Source organism: Propithecus coquereli, unplaced genomic scaffold, assembly GCF_000956105.1.
Source record: "Propithecus coquereli isolate 6110/MARCELLA unplaced genomic scaffold, Pcoq_1.0 Scaffold8, whole genome shotgun sequence".
NCBI lineage: Eukaryota > Metazoa > Chordata > Mammalia > Primates > Indriidae > Propithecus > Propithecus coquereli.
This window is the reverse complement of record NW_012154173.1, coordinates 16,041,213-16,049,096: the sequence shown is the minus strand read 5'-3', so window position 1 is coordinate 16,049,096 and position 7,884 is coordinate 16,041,213. Positions and strand designations below refer to the sequence as shown.

The 7,884-nt window shown below is 49.0% G+C and overlaps 1 protein-coding gene across 2 annotated transcripts in view; it reads left to right on the top strand.

The window, feature by feature from the left end:
* The window catches only part of ADHFE1 (alcohol dehydrogenase, iron containing, 1), a 38,388-nt gene that overhangs the window by 5,696 nt on the left and 24,808 nt on the right, over positions 1 to 7,884 (top strand). The gene's annotated exons all lie outside the window — the stretch shown is intronic.

Sequence of the window (7,884 nt, the reverse complement as noted above, 5' to 3'; positions counted from 1 at the left end):
GTGAGGCAGGTTTTGCTCTGCTTGACTACCGTTAAGGAAACCGAGGCCCAGAGAGGACAGTGCCTGGCCCCACATCGTGGAAGGCAGTGTAGAGCTTGGCACGGTGGCCAGCACAAATTCATGTATCCAACTGACACTGATTTTTCAGGTGTATAGTAAGTGCCAGGTACTATTCTAGGTTCTGGCGATAACGAAGATGAAAGTCTCTGCTGCGGTTTAAAGTCCAGTGGGGAACAGGATGAAGGAACAGGTGAAACTGGCCTGTTCCAAAGCAACAGACAGGGATAGAAGGGAAAAATGGATGTGAGAAATCCCAAGGAGTCACTGCCTGGCAGGTGCAGATGGGGTATTCAATGCTGACATCCCTGGCTCCCTCTCCAGAAATGCCGGGTACATAATAGTCACCTGACAACTAGTTGCTTGTGCAAGCGCACAGTCGGTCTGGAAAAACGGAAAGGGGGAAAGGAGAGGCACACCACAGATGGAGAGATGTAGTTCCAGGATCTAAAAGTAAAGTCTGGACCTGCCTTCCTAGGAGGTGAGGATGGAGAAGATAGCTGGTGAAAGATCATGAGTAAGAAAATAGCTAACACCATGTGCCAGGGACTGTTCTGCACACTTCGCATGCACTATTAAATAATAGTAACTCTAATCCTTACATCAACACTGTGACATACGGTATCGTTATCCTCATAGATAAAGGCACGGAGCATAATTTGTCCAGTGTCACACAGTTAAGCAAATGGCACAGTCATAATTTGAACTTGTACTCTGGCTTCACAGTCCTTGTTCTCAGGCCTATGGTAAGGAATTTGAATTGTGTCCTGTAGATATTGGAAAATTATTGAAGCAATATTTCTCACCATGAAACACTAATACCTTGAAATGCCCCATGATAAAAGAATGCCATGGCCAATTAAGTTTGGGAAACTACTTAACTGCTCTATTGCCCTCTTGGAAAGTTGGGATATACATTAGGACAGGAAGGATTCCAAGAAGTTCTGCAGAAGGAAAAAGTTTAGCTGTGTTCAAATTCTTGATTTTAAGCCTGTGTCATCATAGAACTCCTTATTCTATGGGACTCTATCCATGTCCCATGGGACCAGTGTCACACAAAGTTTTTGGAATGGTTGCATAAAAAGGGAGTGTGGCAAGATTAGAATTACGTTAGCACCTTCTGGCGGCAGTGTGGAGTGAAGAGGAAGGACCAGGGGTCATTGTGGTGCTCCAGCTTAAAGGTAATGGCTTCAGGCACCGAGGAGGCAGCTGGTACACGGGGCACATAGGAGAACTGTTGAGGACTTGGTTAGAATCCGCAGGATTTTGTATCTGATTAGTGACACAGAGGGAGGAATTGAGATTTCTGGCTGGGGCATCAGGTAAACAGTGGGCCATTTACCAAGGTAGGGACTATAGGAGGGTTAGCTTTGGTAGGAAGATGGTCACTGCAGTCTTGGGCACTTTGAGTTGGACATATCTCTGGCATATCCCCATGAATACCCTCAGTAGGTGGTTGAATGTGTTGTTCTGGAGCTCAAGAGCGAGTTGGGGATTCACAGTGTGTATGGAACAGTTGAAACCCGTGGAAGCAAAGGCCTTGGCAAACTGTAGACCCAGAAGGAAAGGGCTGAAGGGTGAACTCTTGGGGAGTGGCACTGCCGCAGCAGGTGCAGCAAAATGGTGCTGTCTTTCTTCTGCACGGGTTTATTTTTCTAATAGGGGAAATGTTTGAAAAGGGGGAGGTTTCAGATAAAAATCTTGGAAAATTGGAAAATGGCATCACTGGGTGCACACTTCATCCAGAGAAAGTGAACTGTGGCAGAGGTGAGATGACGGCCACCTCCTTTGGACATGGCATGCACTCCAGCCTCCGCTCTCCACTCCACAGAGCAGGCGCGCTGCCAGCCAGCTGAGTGGAGGGACAAGAGCCAGCACTGAAGAGACACAGGCAAGGCGGGGCCTGGCCAGAGAGGTGGGGGAAGCCCTGGAGGCAGAGAGTCACACTCTGTCCACAGGTTACAGCTTCCCTTTATCTGGCTGTGCTTTCCTCCCTGGGGCATAGCAGGGACCAGAACAGCCTAACCAAGCCATCAGGGTGTTTACCTGCCTGTGTGGGGCATGGGGGACAGACTAGTTAGTAAAATTTAAAGTACATTAGCTGTTGACAGGTGTTGAAGAGAAAATAAAGGGGGGTGGGATGTTGAGGAAGGGATGCAATTTTAGAGGTGGTCAGAGCAGCCCTCATCATGTTAGTTTCCTACAAATTAATTACCACTAACTTGGTGGCTCAAAACAGCTCACATTTATTCTCTTACAGTTCCGGAGGTCAGAGGCCAAAGTTAGTTTTACTAGACTGAAATGAAGGTGTAAGTAGGGCCACAGGCCCTCCTGGGGCTTGGAGGCTCTAGAGAATTCATTTACTTACTTTTTCCTAGCTTTTAAAGCTGTATCTTGCATTCCTTAGCTGGGGGCCTTTTCCCTCATCTTTGCAGCCAACAGCGCCACTTCTTGCTTCAGTGGTCACGTTTCTGCCATCTCTGTCAAATCTCCCCCTGCCTTCCTATAATACTATTATATAAGGACACATGTGATTGCATCTAGGGCCAGAGAGATACTCCAGGATAATCTCCTCATCTCAAGAGCCTTAACTTAGTCACACCCGCAAAGTCCCTCTTACCATATAAGGTAACAGTCGCAGGTTCCCGGGATTAGGACCTTGTCTTCAGGAGCCTACAACATTCACTGAGAAGGTAACTGCTGCAGAAAGACCACGGAGGGAGGGAGCAAACCACGTAGCTCCTGGGGAAGGTATGCAGAGGTGGAGCACACCGGGTAGGGTTTCAGAACAAGAGACTGAGGCAGATGGGGAGGGGGCCAGGGATGACCTGGTTTTCTGGCCTGAACAATTGGAAGGCTGAAATCACCATTAAACTGGGATGGGGAAGACCAGGAGCTCAGTCTTTGACTGAAAATGGGAGATGCCTCATAGACATCCAAATAGAGATGTCTAGTAGGTAGCTGAATCTGGAGTTCAGGAGGGAGGCCCAAGCCAGAAAGATAAATGTGAAAGTTGTCCACATAGAAGGTGTTCAAAGCCGTGAGACTGGCCAGGTGCGGTGGCTCAGGCCTGTAATCCTAGCACTATGGGAGGCTGAGGTGGGAGGATCCCTTGAGGTCAGAAATTTGAGACCAGCCCTGTCTCTGCTAAAAACAGAAAAAATTAGCTGGGCATGGTGGCGTGTGCCTGTAGTCCCAGCTACTTGGGAGGCTGAGCCAGCAGAATCACTTGAGCCCAGGAGTTGGAGGTTGCTGTGAGCTAGGCTGATGCCATGGCACTGGGCACTTGAGCCCAGGTGACAGAGCGAGACTCTGTCTCAAAAAAAAAAAAAAAAAAGCCATTGAGACCAGGTGAGGTCACTAGGGAGTGAGCATGGAGAGAGAAGAGAAGGGTCCCCAGGCTGAAGCCTGAGTCCTCCAGGGTTCTGAGTCAAGAGCATGAAAAGAAATGAGTCCAGGAGCAGCCAGTGCAGCAGGAAGAAAACCCAGAGTGGTGTTCTGGAAGCCAGGAAAGAACGTGTTTCCAGGGGAGGAGGGGAACAGGAGGATGTTGCTTACAGGTCGGGTAAGATGAGGACTGAATTGAGAACTGAGCGGGGAACTCACCAGACAGAGGACATTAGTGAGCTGGGAAGCTTGTCAATAGAGTCAGGGACAAAAGCTGATGACAGGAGGTTCCAGAGAGAATGCGAGAAGAGAAATGGGAAGAGTGGGTATGGTCATCAGTAGGAGAGAGAGGTAGGAGCAGGAACAAGAGAGGAAAGAAGGACAAGACGTTTTTGGTTTTGTAATGTAATACAGAGGAAATACGCTTATGGATAGGCTAAAAATATGCTGGATGTGGACAGGTAACATATAACAAGGAAGGGAATTCTGATGATGCAGGGCAGAAAAGGAAGAGCTGCTGGTGATGTCCTTGAGTAGAGGAGAGGGGCTGGGATTTGGTGAACAGGAGGTAGGTTGGCCTTTGCCAGCCACCGCTAAGAGTGCATCAGTGACACCAGGAGGGAAGCCAGGATAATGGGGCCAGAGCCACGAAAGCAGGTAGACGAGGTCCTTTCTCTGACCACGGTTCTCTTGTTTCTCAGGAGTCCAGGGAAGCCCTTCAGTGGTTTCAGGTCATCCTAAGAAGGTGGGGAGCCCACAGCCTATTCTTCCCACCCCAGTTCAGGCTCTCTGTCTTGGCACACCAGGAAAAGAGAAAAGACAGTCAGGGGGATAAAAATGTCTACATTCATGTATTTATTCATTTAATCAGAACTAATTACTGAGTGATCAATTACTTTGTGCCCAGCACTGTGCTAGCCACTACAAATAAAGTTGTGAGAAAGGGTAAATCTTGCTTTGGCGTCACTAACTTTACAATCCAGAGGCAGATGGAAACAGGCAAACAGCAAAACAGCACCAGCAATGCAGTGTGGTAACAGGTTTAATAGAGAGGCACAATACTAGGATTGCAGAGAAGAGGTGTCTACCTGGGGTCTCCAGCCTCAGGGAAGACAGCCCCCGATGGGAAAGAACAGAAGTTATTCCAGAAGAGGAAAAGAAAGTGTGTTCCAGACAGAGGAAAATACAAGGACAAAGTTCTGGAGGAGAGAAAGAGACAGAGATTGTGGCTCATTCAAGGAAAAAAACAAAGTTATTAATAATTTTCCAGGCGCTCTAACCCAAGATGGAGCTAGATGCGGGGTGGAGGGGCCAGGTCAGAATCTCCTCTAAGAGCCCTGGGGAGCCATTAGAGCAGCTTTAAACAAGGAGTGACATCACTGGAAACAACCCCACCACCGCCACAGTGAGGGGAATAGAGGTGGGGCCCACGCAAGCGGGTTAGGAAGTCGGTAGTAATCCAGATGAGAGCTCACCCGGAACCAGGGGACAGCAAGGGTCCTTAGAGAAGGGGGTGGATGCGGGTGAAGAAACAGGTGGGCTACAAAGGGTGAGGGAGGAAGAAGGGTCAGAAGGGCTGAAGCCAGCCCAGGAAAGAACCCAACATTTAGGAATGGCAGAGTGGAAAAGCGGCCGGAGAAAGAGCAGCTGGGGGAACCCAGGCAAGCAGGCAGTCCTGGACTCCAAGGACAGAGTTCCCCCTGCCCGGGGACGGGTGGCACGCAGTGCTCCGCGCTGCAGGAGCGAGCTGCCGGGGCCTGAGAGGAGAGCAACAGCGGGAGGCTGGGACTTGCAGGCGCAGCAGCCTGATTTCAGGGGCCAAGGAGTGTGTGCGCGGCACGAAAACGGAGCCGACAAACGCAGGCCAGGAGGGGAGCAGGGGCGGGCAGGCCAGAGGACATAGCAGGTGGGAGCGTTTAGGCGTGAAGCTCTAAAATACACTGAGGAGGATGGAGGGAGTGGGGACTAGGAAACACGGGACAGACGACTGTCCTGAGAGGGCACGAGGGGATAGGAGACAGACCACAAGTCAGGAGTGGAAATGAGGCATTGAGGTGGCCTCAGAGCTTGAAAAAAATAAGAGTTATGAAAACCGTCAAGAAATAAATAAAAAGAGAGAGAGAGAAGCGAGGTGGGAGGAGCTTATGCTCCCAGGAGCGTTAGCGCTAGAAAGCTTTGAGTTTGGGTATTTTTCTCCCCTTTGCCTCTCTTCTCTTGTCCTTGGAGGGCGCAGAGCAGGGAACGTTCTCGAAAGTAAAGGCCACCCGTGGAGCAGCGGGCGTGGCCTTGCCGCTTTCCTCTGCCGCGCGGGAGCCCGGGGCGGCGGGGCCGCTAGGTGGCAGCCTTGACCTACGGGATCGGTCGCTCCCGCGCCCCTGGTCGGTTTGTCGTCGCAGTTCTCCGAATTTTTGAGATCTGGACGGCTCTTGAGATCAACGCTTTTCCTTCCTGACCCCGTCTTCCCCGTCGGATGTTTTAGTTCCAAATTTGAATTTTTGGCGGGGAGGAAGAGAAGAGGGAGTTATGCACGCGGTATCCAGCGAGACCCCACTATTGACAGGGTCCTCTGGGCCACCGAAAGAAACGGAAAAGATTTTCCTGACCCCGCCCCATCAGATAGATAGCGAGCAGGAGAAAGAGAATCCAGAGAAGGGACAGTCCGGGAAATAGGAGACGACCAGGACAGGAAAGGGAGACGGAAGCCGTGGGGGGGCGGGGGGAAGTTTCCAAAAGGAGGACGTGGACAATCTGCAGAGAAGCAGACTGAGAAGCGGGGGACCCCGGCGAGCAGCGCGTGTCCGGTGTGGGCGCGCCCGGGACTGGACGGGCGGGGAAGGGGCGGGACGAGCTGGGACCAGGCAGGCGGGCCTGCGGCCCGGGAAGGCTCCTCGGAGGCTCGCGTGTGGAGCCTGTCTGAAGAAAAACACCTTGAAGACACTGGGACAAGGAGCGTTCCCAGAGTGGGGGGCTGAGGACAGGCGCACGGGTACAGTGAACCTTGGGTCAGTTTGGTCAAAGCTCCTAACCCAGTAAGAGCCGGGCCTCATGGAAATCAGGGGCCCCAGATTAAACTTGCGTGTCCCTCCGGAGTGCGTGTGCGAGCTGCCCGCAGGCATTTAGTAGGTACTGCTTGAATAAATCAGTTCAGTAATCCTACAGCTCTGGAAAGACTCTGAGTCAACTCTTCGTCGTGATTTCTGGGTGGCTTTCTCTATATTATACAATGTCTGCCAATAACTACCAGTTTGATAACATCTTAGAATGCAATGTGAGTTACCATTTTGGGGTTTCCAGTCTCACTTTACATTTTTCTTTTCGTTCTTTCTTTCTTTCCTTTTTTTTTTTTCTCTTCCCTAGATGCCAGTGCCCAACTCATTCTCATACTTACTCCCAAGGTAATACTTTTGTGTTTTTTAAACTAGCCACGGTTTTGGTTTCTACAGTTGGCACTTACATACATTTGGGCAAATTGTAAAGCAAGAAAATTAAGGCATGTGAGAGGGAGATTGATGAAAATGGTTATGTTTTCACTATGAAATCGGTAATACGTAGCTCTATGCAATGTTAGCTGAAAGTAAGCTACTGGTTACGGGTTTGGCTCACATACACATTCATTGTCATATATAATGCTTTTCTATTTTAAATACAATTCTTGTCCAAAGCTAAAAGTGCACAGGTAGGATTTTAAGAATGTCTGAGTTCATCAAACAGAATTAATCAAGATGAAGTCTTTAGAAGGTTCTAAGACATCTCTAAAAGAAAGAGACTAAAGAACAAGGTGGTTCTTAGAAAGAAAACACTTGCTTGTATCAATTTTTAAAATAACATTTCACCTCTTAATACTTAAAAATAATGACATGTTTCATTTGCCACAAATGTCTTAATCATTACCAAACTCTCCAAACTCCATGGTCCAGAGAGCAGCAGGAAGCTCAATATAGCTTTAGTGTGTCCTTAGAATGTCACATGAATTACAGACACAAAAGCCAATTTTTGTCTCTTCCAGGGTCAAAACTAAACAGCAAGGCAAGGGATAGAAAGGAAGGGGTCTGACTATACAGGATCCAGAGCAGAAACCCTCAGATAAACCTGGTGGGGAGTAGAACAGAAGGTGTAACTAGCTGACGGCTCTCTCCTACCTGAGGAGTAGCTCACCCTCAGGACAAGCCTAGGGACCTCCTGGCCACTAACTGCCGTCTACCAGGCAGAAGCATGCCCCGCTTTTAAGGCTTCTGAACATGTGCAGAATTTCGTCTTCAGTTAGTTTTCTCTAACTCTTAGTTGGTTTCCACAATCAGAAATTTCCTACTGGGGGAATAAAATTAATAATTTAGAGAAAGATAACCTCACTGTTTTCTAGGATCATATTTATGTCTTTACCTAAACCTTAGGAATAGGAATAATAGATTATTTCTTTGAAGCCGAGAGGAATCAAAGATA